The following is a 12694-nucleotide window of genomic DNA, read 5'->3' as shown; positions in this document are numbered from 1 at the left end:
ATCCATAACTAGCTGGTGTTCAAATGTGACTCTATTATTTTAAATTCATTGTTCACCTATGCTTTATGAGGTTGACTTCTTGCTGTGCATAAGATATAAACACAAATATGACTGGACCACCTGGGTGGCTCAGTTGGTTAAGCAACAGACTCTCGGTTTCAACTCAGGTCATGATCTCATGATTTGTGAGTTTGAGCCCCACATGGGGCTCTGTGCTGACATCGCGGAGCTTGCTTGGGATTCTCGGTCTCCCCTTCTCTCTGCCCATTTCCCCACTCATTCTCTCTGTCTCTCAAAAAAATAAATACTAAAAGAAAGAAAATATGACTTACAACCCCTCTAAAATATATTTTTTCTGTACACTGTTTTTAAAAATATTTTGCAAGTTTGTTCTTCTAGTCTGCATCTCAAATCTCCATTCTATTAATAATGACTCTGTTGTAAAAGTATTTAACCGTTTTGATAGGCAAATTTGATGATTCAGTTTGTTTTTCTTTTTAAATCCATCCAGCTATAAAGTTTTAAATACTGTCCATATTTTCCTCTAAATTGATATATTTTTAAATTCACATTTATATATTTATCTATAAGAAAATGAATGTTTTGTTGATATAGTATGAAGTAGGAATCAATTTTGTAGTTCCACATGTATAACAATTTTAACAGCACAATTCATTTAATTACTTATTAATCGCTACTTTCTCTCATTCACGTAACAAGCATCTATCAAACACTGCCTTCCCTGCCAGGCAATGCTGTAGGCAACAGAGTTGAGAGCCATGCACTGAACACAGTCTATGCCCCCTGTGAGTGCCATGGGGATGAGGACAAAGCTGTAACAGCCCAGTTCCTTAGCCTGGACTTAGAGGAGAAACTAAGTTAAAGGTTTAGTTAGGGTTTGTTGTTGTTGTTCCTTTTTGTTTTTCAAAACTTGTACTTCAACTGGTTAACTGCAGATTGTCTGAGGTGTGCTAGATGTTGGACTTGAACAGATATTACACATGGAGACTGGAGCTGTCATTGATTTTAGTAGCTCTGATGTTGCAGGGAGTAGCATGATGAGGTTAGAAGTATGTGAGTCTTTCTCTTTTCCCTCAAAATATCCTCTAGACAGACTTCCCTGTACAGCCCCCACCGCCCCTCAAACAAACAAAAAAAATTCAAAGAACACTGGTATTCAGGGAAAATGAAAGACCTGAGAAGAAATACCTAATGGAAGGATCTAAAGATTTTTTTTCCCATAGTTAACAAAACCTAGAAGTAAGGACCTACTACCAACTCCGTATCCTACAATTCTTTTTTTTTTTCATATTTGTAATTAACATTTTTATTACACTTTCTGCATTTACATATTTTCTTCAGTGAACATGTGTTACTTTGATAATCAGAAAGAAAGTAATATTTCTTTTTTAAGTAAACCTATTTCCACATCGCCTATCCTAAGTGAGAGGGCAGAATGGGCAGGGCCGGCACCAGTGCCCTACACATATTGCAAAATATAGCTCACTAAATTAAGATAAGTTCTGTTTCTGGGTTAGGTAGGGAAATTTCTTCTTTTTTTAAGTTTTTATTTAAATTCCTGTTGGTTAACATACATTGTAATATTAGTTTCAGGTGTACAATATAGTGATTCAACACTTCCATACAACACCTGGTACTCATCACAAGTGCTCTCCTTAATCCTCATCACCTATCTTACCTATCCTCACACTTGCCACCCCCACCCCCTCTGGTAACCATAAATTTGTTCTCTATAGACAGAAGTCTGTTTCTTGGTTTGCCTCTCAATACTTCTTTCCCTTTGTTCATCATTTTGTTTCTTAGACTCCTTTCGCTTAGCATAATACTCTCTAGGTCCACTCATGTGACCGCAAATGGCAATATTTCATTCCTTTTTATGGCCGAGTAATAGTCCATTGCATCTATATACCACCTCTTTTTTATCCATTCATCAGTTGGTGGACATTTGGGCACTTTCCATAGTTTAGCTATTGTAGATAATGCTGCTATAAACATCAGGGTGCTTGCATCCCTCTGAATTAGTATATTTGTATTCTTTGGGCAAATATCTAGTAGTGAAATTGCTGGATCTTAGGGTAGTTCTATTTTTAACCTTTTGAGGAATCTCCATACAGTTTTACAGAGTGGCTGCACCAGTTTTCATTCCCACTAACAGTGCAGGAGAGTATCCCTTTCTCCACATCCTTGCCAACACTTGTTTCTTGTGTTATTTTTTTGTTGTTGTTGTTGTTGTTTCTTGTGTTATTGATTTCAGCTATTCTAACAGGTGTGGGGTGATATCTCATTGTAGTTTTGATTAGCATTTCCCTGATCATCAGCGATGCTAAGCATCTTTTCACGTGTCTGTTCGCCATCTGTAAGTCTTCTTTAGAAAAATATCTATTTGCGTCTTCTGCTCATTTCTTAACTGGATTATTCATTTTTAGGGTGTTGAGTTTTATAAGTTCTTTATATATTTCATATACTACCCTTTATCAGATATGTCATTTACAAATACCTTCTACCATTCTATAGGTTGCCTTTTATTTTTTTTCATTTTTCCTTCATTGTGCAGAAGCTTTTTATTTTGATGAAGTTTCAATAGTTTACTTTTTGCTTTTATTTCCCTTTCCTCAGGAGACACATCTAGAAGGAAGTTGCTATGGCCGATGTCGAAGAGGTTACTACTGCCTATGTTCTACTCTAGGATTTTTATGGTTTCAGGTCTCTTATTTAGGCCTTTAATACATTTTTCATTTATTTATGTGTATGGTATAAGAAAGTGATACAGTTTTATTCTTTTGCATGTTACTGTCCAGTTTTCTCAACACCATTTATTGAAGAGACTTTTTTTTCCATTAGATATTCTTTCCTGCTTTGTTGAATATTAATTGACCATATAGTTGTGGGCTCATTGCAGAAATCTGTTGCATTTATATACACCAGTAATGAAGCAGCAGAATGAGAAATTAAGGAATAAATCCCACTTATAACTGCACCGAAACCAATAAGATACCTAGAAATAAACCTAAGAGGAGAAAGATCTTTACTCTGAAAACTATATAATACTTATGAAATAAATTGAGGATGACAGAAAGAAATGAAAAGGCATTCCATACTCATGGATTGGAAGAAAAAAAATATTGTTAAAATGTCTATACTACCTAAAGCAATCTGCATATCTAATGCAATACCCATCAAAATACCAACAACATTTTTCACAGAGGTAGAACAATCATAAAATTTGTATAGAACCACAAAAGACCCTGAATATCCAAAGTGACCTTGAAACAGAAAGGTAAAGCTGGAGGCATCACAATTCTGGAGTTCACATTATGTTACAAAACTATAGTAATCAAAACAGTATAACCCTGGCACATAAATAGACACATAGATCAATAGAACAGAGTAGAAAACCTATCCTATAATTCTTGATCTAGCGCCCAACTGTGATGAAAGATGCTATGCTTAAATTATAAAACACAATAGTAAACATATTTTGTGTCATATTTCAAATGATGCTTTATGTTTAAATTTCAAATTTTGTTAAAATAAATTTCTGTTAGATTTTAAACAACATAATGTGGTTACTAATAAGATTGTAAGAATATATTGGTAGAAATAAGTACTTCTGTCTTACACAGGGGACTGATACCAAAGCTTTCCCTTGATTACATTTTTCCTAATTCCTCTGAAGGCTAGGTAATGATTCTGTGTTTATAGATCCTTTTCCCTAATGTTCTAACTTTTTATGAGTCACCTTGAACTAAAACTCGTATGATACTTCTATTTTGGACAGGAAATTACAGGTTGTGCCATTTTCTAAATCATCAGTGCCCTGACTCAGCTTTAAAATATTCTACCTTTCCTGTTCAGAGTGATATTTTCTCCTCAAGGTCAGCAGGGCATGTACTCTTACTTGTTTATAAAAAACTTCATGATTTGTGCTGAGTTATTATGGCCCACGTAATTATATCCTCTTGCTACCAAAGTTAGAAGTGTTCAGGATTCCAGGTGAAGGTTATCAGTAAGGTTTGTGTCCAGAGAAGTAGCACAAGGATGTGTCTGAACCAATGACACTGATTCACAAGCATCAGCTCTTCCAGTAATAAGCTAAGTTGTCGGCACCACTTATCACCTACTCAAGAAAAACCCTTTGTAAAGAAGGTTTTTTTGTCTTTTTTTTTGTCTTTTTACTTTTTGGTTTCTTAAAAAAATATACTTAAAGTTCCTGAAACTGGAACTCATAAAGTAAGTTTCAGATAGTAATGAGGATTTCAGAAAAGTTCATAAAGCCTCAGTAGTGTATAAGACTAGCTATTGGTGCATGCCTGAGAGTAAATGTTCCCTTTTTCATAAACCAATTTTTATTATCCAATTCTACATTAAGTCTATAAGAAAAATCACTTCTTAAAATATTTAATTCCTGAAATATTAAAGTGCAGGTGAATTAATCTGACATTTATGGTCTAGTTGTCATAGTTTAATTCCTTCCTGGTTTTATTGGACTGATTGAATTGTGACTCTTAGGTTATGGAACTTTGATGCCCTCCCATCAATATGTGTAGGGTTGTAAAAATTTTGGTGAGAAACAGAGCATGGCATTAAGCAGTAATGGGGAAATCTTCATATCTTCACATAAGAGACTGCCCCATACTGAATCACAGATACTCTATAGTGTTTGCAAATTGATAAAACAGATACATACAGACCAAGTCTACACACTGAATTTCATACTTTAAATATGGAAATAATATCACAGGCATACAACAACACTTCTATTTTTAAGAGGGAAGAAAAAAACAGAAGTTTTTGTAGTAGAAATCATTTTCGAAAACCCATAATTTTATTATTAGAGTTGGAGAGAGCCTTAGATAAGAAGTTGTAAAAACCTAGTTACCATTCAAAGAGCCTTGATGTTGAATTGATTGTGTTGCCCAAAATATGTTCTAGGCAGACACAATTTTCACATTAGCTTCTGTGTTCAAATAAGATAGTGGGAGCCTCTATGTCATACTCATTTATTTAAAATTCATAGTGACTCTTCATGTATAGATGGTTTGGGAAGTTTTATAATTGAGAATCTTTTTTGCATTCTTCAAAGGTATTTTGTAAGTATTTCCTAAAATTAATTGATCATAAAGGGGGACATGGTATATCTGACAGCAGCAAGTAAAGTGAGAAGAAGGTGCATCTAGAAAAAAGCTGAAGTACTCATCATTGGTTGAATGTGATTTCCAATATTTAGTATTTTTGTCTAACTTAAACTTGGATGGCATGAGGCCCCAAGTCCTCTATTGATTCTATTGATAGAAATTAAGTTCCAGGGGCACCTGGGTGGCTCAGTCGGTTGGGCGTCTGACTTCGGCTCAGGTCACGATCTCGCGGTCCGTGAGTTCGAGCCCCGCGTCAGGCTCTGGGCTGATGGCTCAGAGTCTGGAAACTGTTTCCGATTCTGTGTCTCCCTCTCTCTCTGCCCCTACCCCGTTCATGCTCTGTCTCTCTCTGTCTCAAAAATAAATAAACGTTAAAAAAAATTAAAAAAAAAAAAAAGAAATTAAGTTCCACATTCCTAGTTTCTAAAACACAATTTTAGGAAATGGCCCTGCAAATGATTTACTGCTTTGCCTCCTTGACTTGTCCTCTCCTGATTCCGACTCCTGATAGCAACAATCATGAGATGGTACACCATACACAGGGATCCCTGCTGCGCTCCTGCCACTCCTCCCAACCCCCTCCACAAGGAGAGAAAAGACAATTCTGTGTGTGATCTCTGCCTCAACCATAGTCACAGGCTATTCCTAATTATCCTAAGGAAATTGAGATAAGGTTATTGCTCTGAAGAAGATTTTACTAATGTTTGTATCTCACCTGGTTAAGCTATTTCCTCATAGAGGCTCTGTCACCACTCCCAGAAAATTGGGAAACCCTATGGTCTCCCTATCGGAAAGACCTACGGGAAGAGAGTTGTTTCTTCAAGATGGATCTTGTATTAAGATCCATTACCTTAAGATCCTTCTCCTTAGTCCTTATTTTCTGCTCCAGGACTTATTCCTTTTTTAGATGGATGACACAGCCACTTTATAGAAACATCCTAAATAAGTTTTAAATATTCCTAATTTTTTAGAGCTTATTTATTTTGAGAGAGAGAGAAAGAACAAACAGGGCAGGGGAAGAGAGAGAGAGAGAGAGGAGAGAGAGAGAGAGAGAGGAGAGAGAGAGAGACAGACAGACAGACAGAGAGAGACAGAGAGAGACAGAGAATCCCAAGCAGGCTTGGGATCTGTGTCATCAACACAGAGCCTGACTCGGGGCTGGATCCCACAAACCATGAGATCCTGAGCTGAAATCAAGAATCAGATACTTAACTGACAGAGCCACCCGAGTGCCCCTAATTTATTTTCTAATATCTAGACCGAAATGACATGTCATTTTTTCCTACATGTAATCACAGGTTACAAATAGATTTGCTCATATGCTTTCTCTACGAGGAAAGGTATTCCCTCCACATGCTCAATTCACACTTCGCCATTAGGGTCCAAATCAATGGCCATCTCCTTTACTATTTTATGAAGACTTACACAATTCTCCTTCAAAGAGAAGTAATCTTACTTGCACCCCAAAATATCTATATATCTAAATATATCAATTTATTTATACTGTAGATTTTTACTGATCATATCAAAATATATCATTATATTTATCTAAATAGTTTCTTATTACTGTTTATTCCTGATCTTGTGCTATAACAGTGTAGTATAGATTTTGTTAGAGTACATGACAGAGTGAGAGTCTTTGAAATTAAAGTAAAAGCAAAGATAATGTTACAAAAAAAAAAAAACTGGAATAAAATTCTGTCTCCAAACTTATGCAGAATTTGGAAATTGTTTTTCAGATGTTTTCATTCAAAGATACTCAAAATAGATAAAACAGGAAAAGCTAATCTGAATAAATGTTAAAAATGTCTTTTGGCATTTAACTGCAAGTCCTAGAAAGCAAACTACAGAAATATCTTTAAATGAACAGACTAGTTACCACTGGCAAGTTTATGGGATTAAATTTTTTAAAAAGTTAATCATGATCATACAGAGAACACTATGAAAAAAATTTTCCCTACCAACCGTTACACAAAAAAATGACCTCAAAAAAAGTTTTTCTTACACTAATATCTAGTTTTCTGATGTAAAGGGGCATTGATATATACCTGCAGTAAGAAATACATGTTTCTGTCTATGTGTATAAGACTGTGTATACACATACACACATATTACAGAGTACTAAGCTCTGCATTACAGTGTTTACTTTCAATTTTCCATGCAAAAACGTAGACACATTCTTAACCTGGAATGTTTTAAATGAATGACTTCTTCCCTAGATCAGTAAGTAGCACTATCTATATTATCATCCTTATCACCAATGACATGTATTTGTTAAGACAGATGACCAGGTTGGTAATATTTATATTTGACTGTAACTAGGTGAGGCTCAGACAATATAGGGAGAAAATCATTAGCACTTGCTTAATGAACCTCACACTCCCATTAACTTAACTAACCAGGCCAGAATGCACAATGCAGTACATTGATTCAGGGATTTCACATTAATTGCAACGAGGCTCAGAGTATCTTTGTATCAATTAAAAAGCAAAACGAAACCCTAATTTCAAAGGTTTTACAAAAGATGGTGCTGTCCACACAGGCTTGGTTAATTATTTGTTGTAATAACCTGTGTTTACTTTTTTGTTTCCTAAAAAGCAATCTTTATTTAGCAGCATAATTCATTTGTCTGTTCCAAGATTTATACTGCAGGGCATTTCATTTGAGAGCCTTTGTATCTTTAGGAAGTATACTGTGGATACCAGGACTAATCTGTCAAAAGTTACATGGTTGCTGAACTGATTACGTAACATTTATTTTTTATTCTGATTTGATTGGTGCTTTCAAAATATTAAGGTGGTTCTCTTCAAAAACTGTGTTAGTTAAATGTATTTACAGTTGACCCTTGAAAAATGCAAGGTTAGGGGCACCAACACCCCACAAGTCAAAAATCCATGTATAATATTTGACTCCTCCAAAACACAATTACTAATAGCCTATTATTGACCGGATGCCTTCCCAATACCATAAACAGTTGATAAACACATAGTTTATATGTTACATGTATGAGATACTACATCCTTATAATAAAACAGAGAACAGAAAATGTTATTGAGAACATCATAAGGAAGATAAAAAATACATTTACAGTACTGTACTATATTTCTTGAAAATAATTGCATATAAGTGGACCTGTGGAGTTCAAATTTGTGTTGTACAAGGGTCAACTGTACATAGCAGCAAAAATACAAGAGGATGCATATTTAAAATACCAAGTCAAACTTACCCCTAGGCAAAATACTAAATGGAAGAAACATCCTCCAAACTCCTTTTCTTCAACAGTTTCATTGGCCCAGATGGTAGCTCATGTTCTGGTGCAAACCCAAATTTTATCTTATTTCTAGTCAGTCTTTCCTCTCCCTACTGAAAAAAAAAAGATAAGAGGGGAGAAGGAGAAGCAGAAGCAGAAGAAAAAGGAGCAGGAGAAGGAGAAGGTGAAGGACAAGGACAAGGACAAGGACAAGGAGAAGAGAGAAGAGGAAAACAAGACAATCAAGCATACTAAAATATCCCCAATTTTGAAAGCCAAACTTCTTTCTGACCACACCCATCTTCCACATGCACATATATGAATTTCTCCTGGAAAATGTACTGACACTCACATATCACACATAATCCAATATCTCTCATCAACAGTTAAGAACAATGGAGGTCATGGTAGTGGTGACAAAGGGTACGAACTCCTAATTCAAGCACTCCGCTTTGTATTTTACCTGTATTATTATATCACTGATTCTGAAAAATCATCCTGTAAGGTAAGTGTAAAATATTCTCCATCATACAAATGAGGAAACTGAATGCTGTAGAACTGATGAATAATGGACACAGTCAAAATGCTACCAGGCTGATACACCCGAGGGCCAAACCCATATCTCAATGACTCCAAAGTAATTCCCCAAGTAACACATTTGTTGAATATGAATTTGGAAATAGTGACAGTGTGACTGAAGCTTACACTGGGGATGAAGTAAGGTGAAAGAGTAGGCAAAAATCATAAGCTTCCTCATGGGCCAAGCTAATTTAAAATACTGTGCCTGAATACAGTGAAAATGTATTTACACTAGGAAACTGCAAAAAGTAATTTTGTAGATGACAATGACGTGGGGGTATAAGTTTAAATATAGTCCCAACGCATTCCACATGATGGTTGTAACCACAACTAACATCATTTATTTGTACACAGACCACTGAAAGATGTATTTTGTCCCAATGTGTGTGCTCTCCACCTGCAAGTATCTTGCAACATCTTTAATAAAATTACTCTGATATTACAGAAGATATTCATGAAGATTTTAAGATATTTGCTAATCATTTACATCTATGTGATCTGGGCACCAATAAATTGATGCATTAAAATTAAAAACAAATTAAGACAAATATATATTCTTAGTAGACATGTTTGTACTTGTGCACATAGATCCTATTCTTACCTTAATTACATCTAGGTAACATAGCTGAACCTACATTCAGATACTCATATGTAAAATGCTTTTCAAAACTCATAAAACTATTTCCTCAGCTTTTCACTTCACACTATATCTTAAATATTCCACATTACAGGCACTCAGGTGAGGTAAGCACCAGATGATATGAAAAAGAAAAACTTATTGGTAGAGGTAGTATTTTTTCTGCAGTTTATATACTGGCATGAAACATAAAATTTTTATGCCAGGATCTGTTTTAGCTACTTTATATTTACAAACATATTTAATCCTCAAAACAACCTTAATGTTTCTCTTATTCTTATTTACAGAACAGAATAATATTCTGAATATTTAAAATATCCTTTATATAAATGCAAACAAAACTAAAATTCTAAAATATTTTATGGAATATTTATAATATTCTTATTTTAAGGAATATATAGAAAACTACAAAGTAAACTCATGTGATTATATTTCATTGAGGTAAAGCACACTAGAGTAGTTCTAAATTCTATAGTGAAATAAATACAATCACAGCTTAAAGTAACATTAAAAATTACCATACTTGAGGTATAATTTATACGAAAAAGTTTCATCCATTTTATGTATACAGTTGTATACTTTTTGATAAATACATATATTAGTATAATCATTCACCACAATAAAAATGTAAAATATTGCTATTTACCAAAGAGTTCTGTTGAACCTCTTCCCAATCCATCCTTACTTATTAATATCCCATGCAACCAAATACCTGCTTTTTCTAACAAAATAAATAAGATTTATATTTTCTAAAAGTTCATACAAATGGAACGAGGCAATATGTTCTCTTGGTTGTTGTGTTTGCTTGTTTGTTTACATTGATACATGTTATTATATATATGTCAAAAATTTGTCCTATTTTACTAAGTAAAATTGCATTAGGCAGTTTCTCTAAAATTTAAAATACAACTGCCATCTGATGCAGTCACTCCACTCCAAACTATTTAAATGAAAAAAATGAATATATATATATATATATATATATATATATATATATATATATCTCCCCAATTTTGATATATATGTATATATATATATATTCATATATATATATACATTTGTTCATATATATATATGCTCATATATATATGTATACACACACACACACACACACACACACACACACACACACACACACATATACATACAAAAACTCCTTTTCAGATGAATGTCCATAGTGGCCTTATTTTTAATATCCAAAAGAAGAACTAACACAAAAGTCCACCCACAGGTAAATGGATAAAATCATTGTGGTTTATCTAACACATGGAATATTAGCCGTGAAAAGGAATGTACTATGGATAACGTAAAACAACATGGATAAACAGCTTATTTAACATGCTAACTATACCTCAGAGGAGAATCTATAATTGATCCATATGTATCTATTGATTATTGTATGTGAGGCTTATAGAAATTACTTCATTTATTTATGTCTTCTATTCACTAGTAAAAAGGAAAAGCAAAAAATTACAGATATATTCTCAAAACTTCTAATTGAACATAAGGAACAAATTGCTACACTGGACCTGGATTCAGTGCACTGAAAATAAACCCATCTCATTTTCTGACACAAAACAAATTGGAAAGGCAATCTGATATACACTTGTTAAACCATCTATTTGGCATCATTTAATCTCTCAATGCATATTAGAATATTTCTATGTTGTGATAGAAGACATCTAGGATTGTACTTGTCCTATGCTATGAAATGAAATGTACTGTGTTTCCTGGAAGTGTGAGAATAAGACATAGGGAATATATATAGCAACATCTCTTTCTTGCTAAGGGCACAATGAAATCCCGGAGCATGGGTCAACTTGTATTGCATTGTTCAGAGAGTCACATTTTCAATTCCCAATTTAGAGGGCCTTCCAGGGGGCACAAATTTGACCCGTAGGAAAGGCTAATCTATGTCCAGCTCTTGAAACATGGAGATGTTAACACTCTTCTGCACTGACACATGCACAACTTGTTAAACAAAATAATAACTTATAAATTGTGTAGAAATGACCCACATTCATTAGGAATTTCCAAACTGTGCAGGGCAATATAAAATTTAGAAACCAAAATATAGCTTAATCTTGCAACCCCAAAATAAACATCATTCCAAATAGCCTGCATATATAAAAGTGAAGTGATAATAAAATATACTATATAGGTATAATTTAATAGAACTCTGCTCATAGTAATTTGTACCAAAGGTATGAAATTTAAATTGAATTTAATCAAAAATAAATTTAACTGAAATTGAAGAAATAGCTGAACTTCAATTATAGAATTCTTCATTACAAAACATAACATTGCACAAAATTTGTTTTAGGTCATTTCTTCAGTGACATATTTCAAACTAAAAGAGTATCTGTGGAATCTTAAAGACAAAATAGAAGAAAAAATGAAGAGCATATCTACATGTCCTCATGTCCTCTCCTGTATTCCACTGTTTCCATTTCTGTAGTCTTACAGTTGTTCATTTTGCCCGCTTGCACAGTTTTAGTCTTAGTTCTTTTTTTTTTTTTTGAGAGAGAGAGAGAGAGAGAGAGAGAGAGAGAGAGAGTAGGGAGGGCCAGAGAGGAAGGAAGAAAGAGAGAACCCTAAGCAGGCTCTGAGGTGGGCTTGATGCAGAGCTTGATCCCACGACCCTGGGATTATGACCTGAGCCAAAATCAAGAGTCGAATCCTCAAATGACTAAGCCACCAGGCTCCCCTAACAGCCTTAGTTTTAGTTCTAAGCATTAATGGGTCCTTTGCTCATTTTAGGATAGCTGCTTTACTTCTCTCCTATTTACTTTGATTATCCCCTTGGTTGATTAGATTTATCTATCATTTCTCTTTTTAAGAAGGCTAAATTGATTCTGTATTCTTTTCATTACTTGGAAGATGTAGGATCAATTCTAATTTTAAAAAAATACAGCTGGATTGGGATGGTGGAGGAAAGTATGCTGAATATGTACATACTTAGGACATCCTCTACAATTTGGTGAATATATCTTCAAAATATCCTTGACCATTTTGACATTTGGCACACAGTACCAAACAAAATCTACTTAATATAATTTTGAACATATACTT

The sequence above is a fragment of the Panthera leo genome, chromosome A3 (genome assembly GCF_018350215.1).
Source record: "Panthera leo isolate Ple1 chromosome A3, P.leo_Ple1_pat1.1, whole genome shotgun sequence".
In the NCBI taxonomy this organism is placed as follows: domain Eukaryota; kingdom Metazoa; phylum Chordata; class Mammalia; order Carnivora; family Felidae; genus Panthera; species Panthera leo.
The sequence above is the reverse complement of the archived record's forward strand: the minus strand, read 5'-3'. Positions refer to the sequence as shown.